Raw genomic sequence first — 15,793 nt, 5'->3', positions numbered from 1 at the left:
CAGAGGCCAGAAAAGGCAAGGTGTGGATTTTTCCCCTGGAGTTCCAGGGGGAACCAACTCTGCCAACACCTGGATTTTAGCCCTGGGACCCCCACGTCAGACGTCTGACCCCCCCCTTGACTGTAAGGTATAAAGGTGCCTTGCTTAAGCTGCTAAGTCAGCCATAAGTTGTTACACAGCGGCCACAGGAAACTAACAGGCCCAGCTGCCTGTGAAGGGGAAGAAGGACAGTTCGGGCACAGACCTCATCAAAGTGTTCACACGCCTTGCTCTCCTGCGCTGGGCTGGCACGGGGGCCGCAGACCTGATCCCTGCCCTCAGGAGCCTTCGCCGGCTGGGAGACGCCCCGCAGAGCCTCCCTCCTCCTACCGCCCCGCCCTCTCCTCCTCCTCCTGCCGCCGTTTGTTGAGTGCTCCCTGTGAGCAGGCACCAGTGCCTCCTCCCAGCCCCGGCCTGGCAGGCTCAGAAGTCCGGCCACCCGAGCAGCCACACTGGACCCCCGAATCCTGCCCACGGTTTGGCAGGACAAAGGGTCTTTTCTGCTTCATTGTCACTAGTGTGTCCTCCTCACAATAAGAGTGGCACGGAGGTCCCCAGTCCTCGTCTGTATGGGGGACGAAGGTAGCACCTCACAGATAGCTATAAACACAGCCAGTGCAGGGCGGGCCATCAGTTCTCAAGACTGGCTTCAAGGCTGGGCGAGGTGGCTCACGCTTGTAATCTCAGCACTTCGGGAGGTCGACGCGGGCGGATCACCTGAGGTCGGGAGTTCGAGACCAGCCTGACCAACATGGAGAAACCCTGTCTCCAGTAAAAATACAAAATTAGCCAGGCATGGTGGCACATGCCTGTAATCCTAGCTACTCAGGAGGCTGAAGCAGGAGAATCGCTTGAATCTGGGAGGCAGAGGTTGCTGTGAGCCGAGATCGCGCCATTGCACTCCAGCCTGGGCGACAAGAGGGAGACTCCATCTCAAAAAACAAAGACTGGCTTCAAGTCTTTGGCTTCGCTACCAGTCAAGTCAGCTGTGGGAAGAGTTGGGTTTTTCTCTTAAAATGAAAGTCAAATGTGGGGGCTGGGGTGTCACTGCACAAGGCGCGGGGGCTGAGACACTTGGGCAAGGTGGTTTTTCAGAGACCACCCCAAGAGGCTGCTGGAGCTAAAATGTCACCCCTAACGATCTAACTGGGAGCCCTACTGCTAAAGCATGGTTTCACCGTTCTCCGCCCCCACCCCCGCCCCCGCCCCCGCCCCCGCCCCGGGAAGTAATCAGGAAAATGCAAACAAATGTTCCTGGAAGTGTTATCTTTAATGGGGAAAATTGGAAATAACTGGGAAGAACCCAAGTGCCTGATAATTAGGGGTTAGTTTAAGACATCTGTCCAGTGGGATACCAAATAGCCATTAAAGTCCATTTGCAGGACAGTATCTTCTGACTTAGGAAAATATTGTGATAAAATAGTAATGAAACAAGCAGAAGATAAAACGATACACCTGGCCGGGTGCGGTGGCTCAAGCCTGTAATCCCAGCACTTTGGGAGGCCGAGGCGGGTGGATCACAAGGTTGAGAGATCGAGACCATCCTGGTCAACATGGTGAAACCCCGTCTCTACTAAAAGTGCAAAAAAATTAGCTGGGCATGGTGGCACGTGCCTGTAATCCCAGCTACTCAGGAGGCTGAGGCAGGAGAATTGCCTGACCCCAGGAGGCGGAGGTTGCGGTGAGCCGAGATCGCGCCATTGCACTCCAGCCTGGGTAACAAGAGCGAAACTCCGTCTCAAAAAAAAAAAAAAAAAAAAAAAACGATACACCTAATAAGATGCTAAGATGCTAATTTTGCTTAAAGTAGGCTTTGACAGGCTGGGCGTGGTGGTGCCTGCCTGTAATCCCAGCACTGTGGAAAGCCAAGGCGGGTGGATCACCTGACGTCAGGAGTTCGAGACCAGCCTGGCCAACAAGGTGAAACCCCCCTTTACTAAAAATACAAAGATTAGCCAGATGTGGTGGTGTGCACCTGCAGTCCCAGCTACTCAGGAGGCTGAGGCAGGAGAATCGCTTGAACCAGGGAAGTGGAAGTTGCAGTGAACAGACATCACGCCACTGCACTCCAGCCTTGGTGACAGCATAAGACTCCATCTTCCAAAAAAAAAAAAAAAAAAAAATGTTTTGACAGAAGCTGGGTGAGGAGGCCTTCCCAGTGCCTATCTCTGAGTGGTGTCACAGGTGATTGAAAAATGGTTTTCTTTTGTGAGGACTCAAAATGTTCTAAAGTTAGCATGGAACATCAATGATAGCGGCAAAAATAAAAAATAAAAAATGAATGCCAAAGACGAGGAGCTGTACTCCTTCAGCGAAGCTGCCTCTAGTCCTTCCCCAGATGCCAGGATGCGGCACGAACACACGTGAGGCAGGGGGCCAGCTTTGTGGGTTTGGGACCCATGCATATCACCACACGGGGCGCTGAGCTTAGAAAGGCCCTGCACTCAGAAGGGTCCCAAGCTCTGTTTAATGCTCACCACCATCACCATCTTGTAATTCTCAGGCATTTTCAAACCAGGGCGCCGCATTTTCATCTTGCCCTGGACCCAGCAAACTCTGTAGCTGACCCTGGTGAAGCACCCTGGGCCTGAACGCCTTGACCTTCCTCTCCAGCTTCCTGAAAGCAGCAGCCAGCTTTCTGGAGTAGGTTTCTTTTCCCTGCAGTGACTCCTTATATTTTTTCCTGGTTTTCCAAAATTACAGTCCCAAGGACACTCACCTTGGAAAATCACAGCCTATATTGGCTGTCCCCTGGGACAGTGGCTGCCTTGTTAGGAGGCGGGTGGGGTCACCAGCACAGCCTGGCATTGCTAAATGGGCTGTCGGCAAAAAGAAGAAACAGGGGTCTAGTCTGTGAAAACTCGCATCCATCATTCGCAGGGCCTTTTCTGGAGACTGAACTCCTTCTGTACACCTCACCACATTTTCAGAAGTTTCTTACAAGATACGTGTTTTCTCCAGTAAAACCAGGTGCCTCTGACTCAGGGCCACCGCCTATGGGCCTGCCCCACATGTGTTTCCACCAGGTAAAGCTCAAAGATGCCTGGGTGACTCTGTTCTACAGCTTCTGTGGCCACACTGCCAGATAGGCGGTGAGCTGCCTGTCTCCGGAGGCATTCAACAAAGGCCGCACAGGAAACACCTTCCCTGGCATTAGCCTAGAGAACCTCACCTGAGGATGTCATTGCACAGGGCACCTGGCAGCTCCTAAGGCAGGACTCGTCGTCTCACCTGTCTGCACTCCATACTCCATACAGGAGTATAGGTCTGACCCACTCAGACTCTGGCCGCCCAGCCCTCTTGGTGGTGGGCCTCAGCGACTATTTCCTTCAGGATAAGGGAACAAACACCAGAAGGTGGGGTGAGGCAAGTGATGCAAAATTGACACGAGATGCCGGAGAGAAATTCCTAAGCTGCCCTGAAGCAGGTGAGGTGCGAGAGAAGCCAGAAGCCACAGGCCTCCTGGAGCCAGCCACCGCGTGCCTGCTGCGTGCTAGTGGAGCGCTGGGTGTTCACAGGGATTATCACTCTTCTCCTAACAATGCAACTGAGGCAGAACTCTTTTTTTTTTTTTTTTTTTTTTTGAGACGTAGTCTTGCTCTGTCACCCAGGCTGGAGTGCAATGACGTGATCTCAGCTCACTGCAACCTCTGCCTCCCAGGTTCAAGCAATTCTTATGCCTCAGCTTCCTGAGTAGCTGGGACTACAGGCGTGTGCCACCACACCTGGCTAATTTTTGTATTTTTAGTAGAGACGGGGTTTCACCATGTTGGCCAGGCTGGTCCCGGACTTCTGACCCCGTGAGCTGTCCACCTCCGCCTCCCAAAGTGCTGGGATTATAGGCATGAGCCACCATGTCTGGCCGGCAGAAGTCATATTAAGCCCCTTTTATGAGTGTGGAAACTGAGGACCAGAGAGGTGAGGCTACCCAGCTGGAATGAGGTAGCTGGCAGGTGAAGACAGGCCTGCCCCCATGCAGAACTGCCCTAGAAGCCCAGGCTGTCGGTGTCCTGCACTCTACCGCCTGGGACATGAAAGTTCAAGTTCAAGTTCACTTTCTGCATCCTGTCTTTCCTTTATTATTCCCTGAATGAACGGGCATAGAAACTCCCCTAGAAGGTTTGGGGATGCGGCAGGTCAGGTTCCTCATTTTAGGGAGATTTTTAACTTCAAATGGGCTCAAGCAAGTGTTAGTTACCTGGACAGCTCATGCCTGTCGAGGCTAACCCTCCCTGCGGTGCTGGGTTCGTGAGATACAAACTCTCCTCCCTCCCTGCTCCCCAGATCCACAGGGCCTCCTGCTCAAATCTTGGGCTGGGGCCATGGTCACTAAGAAATCTGCCTTCCTTTGAACACTAGCCAGTTCATGTGTACACAGGGGTTGCAACCTCGGGCTTTGGGGGGGGCATTGGTTGGGTTCAACCCGAGAGTGTTTCCTCTGTCCTGTAATGTGTTCAAATTTTGGACATTTCATGTACAAATGTGAATTTCTTCTGAAGGCAGAAGCTCTGACAGTCCCAGCCCTTACCCTCATGGCAGCAGCAGGCTAGACCCACGGGGCACTCCGTTCCCCGGCCGTCGCTGCAAACCCCCCCTGTGCCCCAAATGACGCCTGTAGGCTGCCCTGTGACAGCCCTGCCACAGAGTTCAGGGACGTGATGGGGTGACCCCTCAGACTCTGGCCGCCCAGACCTCTCAGCTTGGGTGGTCCCCAGGGATGGAGGCAAGTCTCTTAAATGCTGGGGACCTGGCCACCACTGGGATCAAGACCTGACACGAGGTCCCTGCTGTGGTTGCGAGCACCTGATCAAACTGGGAGGATTGTGGAGGCCCAGGCCCAGGACAGCTCTGGGAGTTCCCAGGGCTTTGCCACCACCCATGGGTAGGGAAGGTTTCTACCCCGTGAGTGCCCTGATCAGACCACTCACAGGGACAGGGACCTTGTCTCAGGCAGAGAGAGGGGCATACAGAGAAGCTGGCTGGAGGTGTGGGCCCAGCCTTTTGCAGGCAGGAATGGGGGAGGCAGCAGGGTCCCCCACCTGTCCCCCAAGGCACAGGCCCTGCAGGGTTCCAGTTTCTCCTCCTCCCTGGGTCCTGTCCATGGCTTTCCCGTGCCCCAGCACCGGCCAGGCTCACCTGGCACTGTGGCTGCCCCAAGCAGAGCCGACAGGGCAATCAGTGGCCAGGGGGGTCTTGCTCAGGAGGGTCACCCAGGACAACCAAGGGAAGCCACTCAGGATGGTGCCTGGCGGGGATCAGGAGCAGCTTCTACTTGAGCCCCAAGAAGCGAGCATTGCAGCGGCCAGGGGCCGGCCTCCCTGTGCTGTAGGGGGTCCCTCATCCCACAGGCCCTCACCTCCTGTGCTGCCCCTGGGTAGCCTGGCCTCAGAGGGTCATCCAAGGCCCCTCCTCCTTCTCTCCAGCCAAAGGTGGGGAGCAAAGCCCAGGGAAGAAAACACCAGGAGAAAACCAGAGAGCTCTCCTTTCCCTTTTAAGAGCCCTGATGGCCCCAGCCCTGAGCCCGAGGGGAGGGAAAATGTCCGGAAAGATTCCCGTCCGAACTTTCCGAGTCTTTGTTTGGGAGGCCGGGGGCTGACTTCGCCAGGCCAGGCCGCGGGCTCAGCCGTGCGCTCGGGTGCAGCGGCCGAGGCGCCCTGGCGCCCGCCACCCCGGGCACGTCCTCGCGGTCGAGCTCCGACCCCGACCCGGACCCCAGCGCCGCCGGGCGAGGGCGGGAGGGGCAGCGCTTACCAGATCGTCCCGAGCGCGCCGAGCGCGGTCCAGGCGGGCGCAGCGCTGGGTCAAGTTCACGTCCGGCCCGCGGGCTGCCCGAGGTCCCCGGGCGCGGCCGGGGCAGCGGGAGGCGCGGAAGGCCGAGGTCCCGGGTGGCCGCTGTGGCCGCCCCCGAGGCGCTGCTGTCACCCCGGCCGCGCCCCGCAACTTTCTGCACAGTGGTGGAGCTGGAAGTTTCCGGGCTCCGCGGACGCTGGGCTGGGTTTCAGCTTCGGCTCTGAGGTTGGCAACAAAGAGGGAAAGAAGGAGGAAAAGCCGGCCGGGGAGGGGAGGAAGAGGAGCGCGCGGAGGCCGCGGCGCGCAGAGCCCCAGAACTTCCAGTTCGACCCAGGCGCTTTTTTCGTTGTGTTTTTTTCTTAAGAGGTAAACAAGCAAGTCCCACGCCCCAGTCCTGCCGGGGCTTTCTCCAGCCAGCGCGCTGGGCTCATCTCTGCGCGAATCCTCGGCACCTGAGTGTTTTAAACCCACTGCCAAGTGTTTTGGAGAAAGGTTTTTTTTTTTTTTTGCGGGGTGGTGAGGGTGGGCACGAGATGCTTCCTAAAAGGTTGTTGGCACGCAGCCCATGTCCCCAGTGAGGGAGCAGCAGGCAGGGGCTTGGAGGAACACGCTGTCTTTGTCTCGTCCCGACGCACCCGGCTGTCGGTCGCCCATGATCCCTAGAGTGGAGGGACTCCTGTGACCCCTCGTGCTCCAGGAGAAGGGGTTCCATGCTGGGTTCTGGGCCCGGACCTACCCTGCCTTCAGGCCGCAGTCAGTTCTCCGCCTTCGGGGATGATTCGCTGGCCTGACCCGGCTCCCACAGCCCAGCTCCCTGGCACCACCGTCTTCTACCCTCTTCTCCCTCCCTGGCTTCAAACCCTCCCAGGCCAGGGTTCTGAGGACACACCTGGGCTGGGGGAGGCAACCGACGGGCCCCCAGGTCTAGGAATCTGCAAAAGTGGCCAAGCATCATGCCTCGAGACTGCAAGGGTCCTGCAGGCGCTGGGAGGCACAGAGCTTCCGGCTGCCAGCTGGGCCTGAGGCCTCCGTTTGTGCTCCTTCCTCACCAGACGTGTTTATGGAGAAGGCACTCGGGGCCAGGCCAGCTCCTCCAGAGCGCCATTGCAGGCCGAGGAGAGTGGGGATATTTTTTCTGCCTTTTCAAAGAAAAATGAACAAGGGGCTATGGGAGCCTGGTTGGGGACTGGGGTGGGAAGAATGTTTGTCTTTCGTCCCACAAATGTGTGTGGTGCCCCGAAGGGGTGGAGAAGCTCTCTCTTAAGTGGGTATTCTCCCCTCAAACGACTTCTCAGACGTGCTCCTCTCTGAGATTGGTCCCGGGCTTCCACACATGATTCATGAAAAGGCCTCAGCCCCAAGAGCCCCTGAGGGTACCGCCTACTCCCCCTGGAACCTTCCAGAACCTGACGTGGGGCTGAGGACATAGAGATGGTGGAGGTGGGCTGGTGAGGCACTGGCTGGGATAGCGTGTGGAGCCCTTGTTTTCGGAGCTGCAGATGACTGTCAGCTGATGGTTGGTTTCCAGCATCCACAGGGGACCTCCTTAGGGGGAAATTTACCTGCCAAAGAAACCCAAGATCCTTTTCCTCAGGCGGTGGGATGAAGTTTTCCTTTTCTTTCAAAAAAAATTTTAGGAGGGGGTGAGGGGGAAAAATTTTTAATAATATATTTTATTTAAACCAGTATGTCCAAAATATAATCAGTTCAATATGATCAAGATGAAGATTAATGAGATAACTTTCTGTTTTCACACTAAATCTTTTTCCAAATGTTTGTGGGTACACAGTAGTTGTAACTGAAGTTTCTTAGGGCGTTTTCACAGTAACAAGCCTCGGCATCAGTGGTCATGGAATCTCCCCAAGGCCGAGGGTCAGCCTCGCCCCCTCCACAGCAGTGTGACTGAAGCTCCGTCAGGGTGTGGGCCACAGGCTGACATTTCTTTTTCTTGTTCCTTTTCTTTTTTGAGACAGAGTCTCGCTCTGTTGCCTAGCTGAGCGCAGTGGCACGATCTTGGCTCACTGCAACCTCCACCTCCCGGGTTCAAGCGATTCTCCTGCCTCAGCCTCCCAACGTGCTGACATTTCAAGAGAATCTGCAGCTTCCTGGTTCTTTTTTTTTTTTTTTTTTTTTTTTTTTGAGACGGAGTTTCGCTCTTGTTACCCAGGCTGGAGTGCAATGGCGCGATCTCGGCTCACCGCAACCTCCGCCTCCTGGGTTCAGGCAATTCTCCTGCCTCAGCCTCCTGAGTAGCTGGGATCACAGGCACACGCCACCATGCCCAGCTAATTTTTTTAGTATTTTTAGTAGAGACGGGGTTTCACCATGTTGACCAGGATGGTCTCGATCTCTTGACCTCGTGATCCACCCGTCTCGGCCTCCCAAAGTGCTGGGATGACAGGCTTGAGCCACCGCGCCCGGCCTAGCTTCCTGGTTCTTAATGAAAGCTCCCATGCGGGCCCTGGCTCTTTCCTGGGAAGGAAAGCCTGACTGTCTCTGACTTCGTCCTCACTGGGAACTCCATTCCTGGGCTGCGACCACTGTTTTTAGGATTGGAAAATGCACTGGGAATGTCTCATCTTCCTGAAGCTTGAGCTCATTTCTTTTCTAACTAGTGGTCACTGGTGATTGGAGTGTGTCCCAAAGGAAGCTGTCACTCTAGTTCTGTCATACCAGGGCTTTGTGGGCGTGTGGCCTGCCTGACGGCAGAGGACCCCGTGTGCAGAAGGGCCCCACACTCAATGCTTGGCTGTCCCTGATCTTAAATTCTTAGTCATTCTTGATCAAGGGAACCCACATTTTCATTTTGTTCTAGGCTCCGAGAGTTACATCACTGATCCTGACTTCGGCTGTTGGTCAACTGTGTCATAAGTAAAAAGGTAAAAACCTATGATTTTATTATTTCTTTTACCACATTCTGTTTACAGAAATAATTTCAGATTCTGTGTAAATAAGATACAAGTATTTTAACTGAAGATCATTGTATTCAGGGAAAATGTTCACCCTTAAGAGACGAGGGCCGGGCGTTGGGGCTCACGCCTGTAATCCCAACACTTTGGGAGGCCGAGGCCGGTGGATTGCTTGAGCCCAGGAATTCCAGACCAACCTGGGCAACACGGTGAAACCTTGTCTCTGCAAAATATACAAAAAGTAGCCAGGTACGGTGGTGTACACCTGTAACTCCCAGCTCCTCCAGACGCTGAGGTGGGAGGATTGCTCAAGCTTGGGAGGTTTAGGCCACAGCTAAAGACCTTGTCTTAAAAACAAAGGCAGGAAGTCGTTATGAGCACAGTACAATCCCTGTCCATCTCTGGCTCTGCCGCAGGGATGCTGAGTGCTGCCTCGGGGCCCCTGGTGCTGGCTCCCACCTGCAGGGTGTTTTGAGGAACCAGCGGAAGAGCCTAGCTGGAGATGTGGTACAAACCGAGAATTCGATAAATAGTGCCCTTGATTGTCACATTTATCATTTGACATGTAGGCTCAGGTGCAGTTTGATTACTTTCAATGTACGTATATTTTATTGCTTCCCACTATAAAAGCAATACACACTGCTAAAGGCAGTTTGGAGAATTCAGGAAAAAAAAAAAAAAAAAAAAAAAAAAAGGAAAGAAAACCTTCCCTCCTAGGCCTGCTGCTCCAGAGCCTCCAGCCCCTCACAGGACAGTGTATTTCCTTACAATTAGAGAAATAGATACACAACTGTTACATTTTAAAACCTGTTTTTCTTTTACCTTGACTTATTTTTAAATGGAAACAGGAGTGAGGCCTCACAGAACTGAGCGGAGCTAATAACTCCCCATGTGGTGGAAGAGTTCTGTGCCTGCCTTACTTCCAATGCAGACTTCACCGGCAAATCTAAACCCCGGCTCTGTGGCTGCCTGTGTGCAGGGGCCGTGGACTGTGATGTTTACGGTACGAAGGCACTGGGAGAGAACACTACATCACAGTGTCCTTAACCTGCTGCTGCCTCAGCTTTCCCATTTGTGACTTGGTTTAAAAAAAAATTTTTTTTTGACAGTTTTAGGCTCTTATTTTAACTTCCACAGGCTGTCGCAGAATCTGCTCAGCCAGGGAGGGGAAAGGAGCCGGCAATCAGGTCCCCTCCTGGGCACCTTTGTGAGGCCAGCTGGCGAGAGTTAGGGGGTGACATTGAGGTCCCGGCCGCTCCAAATGCAGGCAGGGCCCTGTCCTCAGAGGAGGTCACAGCCTCGCCAAGCCCAGACAGGTGGATGGGCCCACGGCACACACGGGAACCTGGAATGGAGGACACACGCAGGAGGCACGGTCTGTGACTCCCCAGCCCACACTGCATTCAACCACTTGGGGCCCAGAAGCTTCAGGAAAGGTGCATGGGACCACTGAGTCCCAGTACTCCAAACAGGAAGGTCTGGCCCCGGGCACAGGGCTCCTCCCGGCTGCCCTTCGCCATGAGCACCAGAGGTTCTGCAGTGCCCAGTGGGCATAGCAGTCCCTAAGAATGACCCAGCACTGAAGCTGAGCCAAAGAGCCTGGGGACCGAGCCACACCTCCTCACTCCCTCTCCATCTGCTCCAGCCTCGCCAGGCAGTTGCCTTGCGTGGGAACGGGGATGTCCTCAATACCCCGCCCTGGAGCCCAGCCCCATGTCTGTGGCCTGCTACAGCTGCAAATAAAGAGAAATGTTTTTGTTTACAAAAAGTGTTATGTATATAACATATTAAACCTCCTAAGTATATACAATTATTAGTCAATTAACAATAAAATTAGTAATATAGCAAACAAAAAGACTCCTCTTCCACACACACAAAAGTGATCATTACAGAAAAGTCCAGAAAAAAAAAACTACTAAGAGGATAAACGTATTTAGAATAAAAAAATTAAAAGAAAACAATTTCCCATGAGGTAATTACTGAGTGCATTTGGTGGAAAGTCCTGCTATATTTTCCAAACTGTGTGTGTGTATGTGCACCTGCATATTTGTGTTCATCCCTATGTGAATGGACCATACCATAAGTTATAAATGCAAACATACATTCATGTGTCTATATAATCATTGTATCATACTGTACGTTATTTTACACTTTGTTGAATAGGTTGTGAGCATTTTACGTCATTATTATTCTCTACAAGATTTGGAAAATAAAATATAAATACCAGTTAATTTTTTTTTTTTTATTGCATTTTAGGTTTTGGGGTACATGTGATGAACATGCAAGATTGTTGCATAGGTACACACATGGCAGTGTGCTTTGCTGCCTTCCGTCCCCTCACCTGTATCTGTCATTTCTCCCCATGCTATCTCTTCCCACCTCCCCTTGAAATCAATCTTACTGAGGTAAAAGTTCCATGCAGCAAAATCCCTTTCACCTCTACCGTTCAATGAGTTTTTTCAAGTGTATGCAAGGGTGATACGTATAACCACCACGATCAAGAAAGACAATGGCTGTCACCACAGGGTTCCCTAGGGCTCCTTGCAGGCAGCCTCTGACTCCCTGGCAGCCACTAACCTGAATCCTATCACTGTAGATCACTTTTAATTTATTTGAAAAAACGTTAAAACTCATGGAGTACGAACTCTTGCTTGGGATCCTGACGTGTCTACATTGCTGAGTCAAGAGCTCATTCCTTTTTACTGCATTGTGATATTTTATCATATGCCTACTGATGTTTGTTTACCTATTTTTTATCTACTGATGGACAATTAAATTTTTTTTTTTTTTTTGAGACACGGTCTCACTGTCGCCCAGGCTGGGGTTCAGTGGCACAATCTGGCTAACCACAACCTCTGTTTCCCAGGCTCAAGTGATCCACCTCAACCTCCCGAAGCGCTGGGATTACAGGCATGAGCTACTGTGCCTGGCCTGTTTCTGATTTTAAAAAATGTTTGCTATTGTGACTAGAACTTTGTGAATGCCAATTTTTACAGTGTTTTAATGAGCAATGTCACCAGCACAGGCTGTGAATGCCCACGCATGTGGGCATAGCCTGTGTGTCCTCCCTGGAGGACCCGAGACGGGGAAGCCAAGGCTGGGGGATGAAGAAAGGGGCCAGAGGCCACACAGCTGCTGAGGAACGGGCTGGGCAACCCACTCTAAACCCCAGTATCCCAGGACAGCATGCCGCCACACTCTCACACCTGCCTGTATCAGAAATGCTTGTAATTTTCCCACGCAGAGAAATTCCCATGAAAATCAAGTTGTGGCTGAGATGAAAGGCAGCCTCGTGTTCGTCGCGCAGGCTTTGGCTTGGTCCCTCCACGAGCTCACGGGTGTGTGTGAATATCTCTGTGTTGTCAGACACACAAACACACACACACACACACACACACTCCACCAGTGGCAATGATCCATCGGTGGCTCTACACTGCCTTTGGAGCGTGAGGCCGTGGCTACTGACTTTATAGTCGTGGCACGAGCTGGCGCTGCACACGAGGCCCTGGCTTGGCTTCTGAGCATCCATTCAGCAGACTTGTCTTAAGGGATGTCTGATTATTTCCCAAAATCACATCTCCCCTACAGGACAAAGTTCAGGCTGCTGGGAGGATTCAAAGGAAATCTGTCCCCAAGATGGCTGCTTCCAAACAGGTGTCACAGCCAGCCTGTGAGTGGCTGTGCCCAACAGAAGGCAGTGGGAGAGGAGGTACTCCTTGGAGTACAGGGATCCTGGGTGTCTGTAGGCGATTCTTGGGCCACTCTACAATAGCTCAGCATTGAAACTGAGACAATGTTTGATGTTGCTCACTTATTAATTAGCTTCTAATTATGTGTCTGATGGAGTTATTCCCATAATCTCATTTAATCCTAAACAAGTATTGTTATCCCACTTTTACAGATGAGAAACACGAGGCCCAGAGAGGTTAAGAAACTTGCCCAAGGCCACACAGCAGTGGGTACTCAGTCCCAGAATGCCTGTTCTTTGCAGACATCAGGCTTCTCTTCTGAGTTAGAGGTCTCTGCCCGGTTGTGGCTAGCAGGCTCTAAAGAACACATGTTCATCTTAGCTCCGGTAGAACCCTAAACAATTCTTATGTGCTCGGAAGAGACAAATGGTCCAGGCCCCCCACTTCCTGTTCAGGTCCCTGAGGAGGCTCCCTCCTCAGACCACACCCCACTGCTGAGCAGACCCCTAACATTTGTCCTTGCCCCCTTTCAAGAAGGTGTCAGCCCCTGAGTTGAGTAAAGAATCACCTCCACTCAGCCCTTGGTCCACAGCCTCCCTGGTCTTGAAGTCAGCGGGCCTGAGGAGGCCTCTGTCCATGGGAGATGAAACAAGGAAAGGAAGGGCCCATTCTCTCAGAAAACATGTGTTTTCTGTTTACAGAGGGGCCTGTCCAGTTCCTATGCTTTGTTCTTTAATATGGAGCCAAAAAAAAAAAAAAAAAAAAATCAAATGTGGAGCTTCCGCTCTGAGGTACACTTGGAGGCTAGGAAGTCTGGATTGCTGTGGCTCATTGTGGTGGGGTGTCCTGTCTGCTGCCAACATCCAGCATATACCAACCTCGAAAGCCAAGGAAAAAACCAGACTGCCCCTCCGCATTGCCAGGAAGGATGGGGTACAGATGGGCGAGGCAGCCTGTGTCCTGGGGGCTGGCTTGCCACTGTGTGCGGGCACACTGGGGGGTTCTGCCGTGCCCACACATGGGCCATCCGGGGCTCACCTACTTCTTCATGCCCCTTCTTCAGATGCTGGGCAGAGGGCATCCTTTCCCATCTCAAGCAAAGGGAGGCAGCCAGTATTCAGATGGAGGTAGGTGGGGATCTTCAGGCAACTTGGGTCAAGCTCAGGGATGCTGAGCAGCTTGCGAGTTGGGAGAGGGGCTTAGCTCTGGGTAAGGGGATCTTCCGGCTGGAGATGAAGCAGCAGTGAGCTAAGGTAATCAACAGAGCTGGCAGCCAGCTACACCTATGAAGGGAAATTCTCATCACAGGATGCCGGGTCAGCACACAGGCTAACCACTGAGACTGAGAATCGGGGATCCGGGTCCACATTTAGGCTGTGCCCCCTTGCCCTCCAGGGCCTGCGGCAAGCTGCGTCTGACCTCGGCCCCTCACCTCTGAAAGGGGGTGGCATGTGAGACCAGCACGTTAATACAGCTGCCAGGAGTACTGAGATGACACTTTTGTTTTGTTTCGTTTTGTTTTTTTTGGGACGGAGTTTCGCTCTTGTTGCCCAGGCTGGAGTGCAATGGCGCGATCTCGGCTCACCGCAACCTCCGCCTCCTGGGTTCAAGCAATTCTCCTGCCTCAGCCTCCCGAGTAGCTGGGATTACAGGCACGCACCACCGTGCCCAGCTAATGTTTTGTATTTTTAGTAGAGACGGGGTTTCACCATGTTGGCCAGGATGGTCTCGATCTCTTGACCTCGTGATCCACCCGCCTCGGCCTCCCGAAGTGCTGGGATGACAGGCGTGAGCCACCGCGCCCGGCCGAGATAACACGTGTACGTGTTCGGTCCAGGACGGCCTGGCTCGTGCTTTCCAACACACGGCAGCTGCCATCGTCACGCACGTCGGGGCTTCCGACTTCACCGAAGGGGCGACCTGGCCCGAAGCAGCTCCTCGGCTTAGGCCGTCACAGCCCGCGGAGCCGGGTCCCGCGATCCCTCCCACCCAGGGCAGACCCTGACCAGGAGGGAGGACGCCTCACTGGGCCGCACCTTCCTCCCCGCGCGGAGGGGTGACATCAGTAACCCTGGCTGACAACGGGGCCCGGGGTTCTGGGGTCACGTTTCCGCCCCAGCGGTGCGTTCCGCGCCTCTGACCTCTCGGGGGCTGCGGCAGGGCCTGGCACGCGCGCCCCCGGGGCCCCGCCGCCGGCCCCTTTCACCTCCGCCTCCCGGCTGCCCGGCCTCTCCGTCCCGCGCACCTGGGGGCGGGCGGCGACAGCACAAAACCGTCGCAGGAAGCGCGCACGACCTCGCCCGGCACCAGCGCCCCTCCCGGGCGGAAGCCGCGGAGCCTCGGACCGGCCGGGCCCGCCCCCTCTTCCGTCCCGCCCCGGAAGCCGGGACGAGGACGCGACGCGCGGCGCGGACGCAGCAGCCGTAGCCGAAAGGGCGGGGCCTGGGGCGGCCGGGGGGCGGGGCCTCGGCGCGGCCCGTTCCGGAAGCCCAAGCGAGAATGCGACGGGCCGTGCGGACGTAGCGCCGCAGCTGAGGAGGCGGGGCAAAGTCTGGGGGCCGGGTCTCTACGTGCAGGGGGCGGGGCCTCTGGGTGGTCGTCCCGAAGGCTGTGCGGACGTTGCGACGCAGTCGAGTGGGCGGGGCCTGGGCGGGGCCTCTGGGTGGCCCTCTCGGAAAGCTCTGGGGAAGACTCGGAGGGCGGTGGCCATGGGGCGGGGCCTGGCTGGGCAGGGGCGGGGCATGGGCGGGGCCTGCGTGGTGGGCGGTGGGGCTGATTCCGAGCTTTCGCGCAAATTAGGTCTCCGCTTTGAAATTAAAAAACTTTTGCTGTTTTTTCTCCCCTCCCTAAGGCAGATAAAACAACCAGACAGTGGAAAATTTGTAAAGCCTAGGCGAGTGCAAAGTAAGAAAAGAAGAAACCTTTCCGAGTCACCAAGCAAAATACTGGAGTATCTTTTTATCTAACTATACGAATTTTTAGGTAATCAGGATAACCTTGTATACACGCATGCGGCTACCTTTAAAAATAACATTTTTTTTTTCTAATTGCAAGACCACACGTTTACTACATGGAATTTGGGAAATGGGAAAAAATTACAAAGAAAAAAAGTAGCCCGAGATTCCCTCACACGAAATCACCATTGTTAACAGTTGACATTCTTTCTTTTTACACAATTATGCTTTTGTTGAGACAAATAATGGATCATGCTGTAAATACTACTTTACAACTTTGTCTTTTTAACCATGGCTATATCCTAAATGTCACACGATTTACTGTTCGTCCACAGCGTTTGCGATCATACACAGCGGGCTGTATTTTATTTAACCCATATGAGATTATTGGATATTGATGTTGTTTCCAATT

General features: G+C 53.7%; 2 long non-coding RNA genes across 2 annotated transcripts; one reads left to right on the top strand and one right to left on the bottom strand.

The window, feature by feature from the left end:
• The first annotated feature begins 6,129 nt into the window (after window positions 1–6,129).
• LOC141582582 (uncharacterized) lies at window positions 6,130–13,535 on the top strand. Its single transcript, XR_012515450.1, has 3 exons — window positions 6,130–6,195; window positions 8,645–8,708; window positions 13,491–13,535. It is a non-coding gene; the product is annotated as an uncharacterized LOC141582582 (long non-coding RNA).
• On the bottom strand, window positions 11,473–14,770 carry LOC141582581 (uncharacterized). Its single transcript, XR_012515449.1, has 2 exons — window positions 14,673–14,770; window positions 11,473–13,710 (listed from the first exon to the last, which is right to left on the bottom strand). It is a non-coding gene; the product is annotated as an uncharacterized LOC141582581 (long non-coding RNA).
• Between the last annotated feature and the right edge of the window lie 1,023 nt (window positions 14,771–15,793).

The sequence above is a fragment of the Saimiri boliviensis genome, chromosome 21, assembly GCF_048565385.1.
Source record: "Saimiri boliviensis isolate mSaiBol1 chromosome 21, mSaiBol1.pri, whole genome shotgun sequence".
NCBI classification, from domain to species: Eukaryota; Metazoa; Chordata; class Mammalia; order Primates; family Cebidae; genus Saimiri; species Saimiri boliviensis.
Note: the sequence above shows the minus strand (reverse complement) of the source record. Positions and strands in the feature narration are given on the sequence as shown.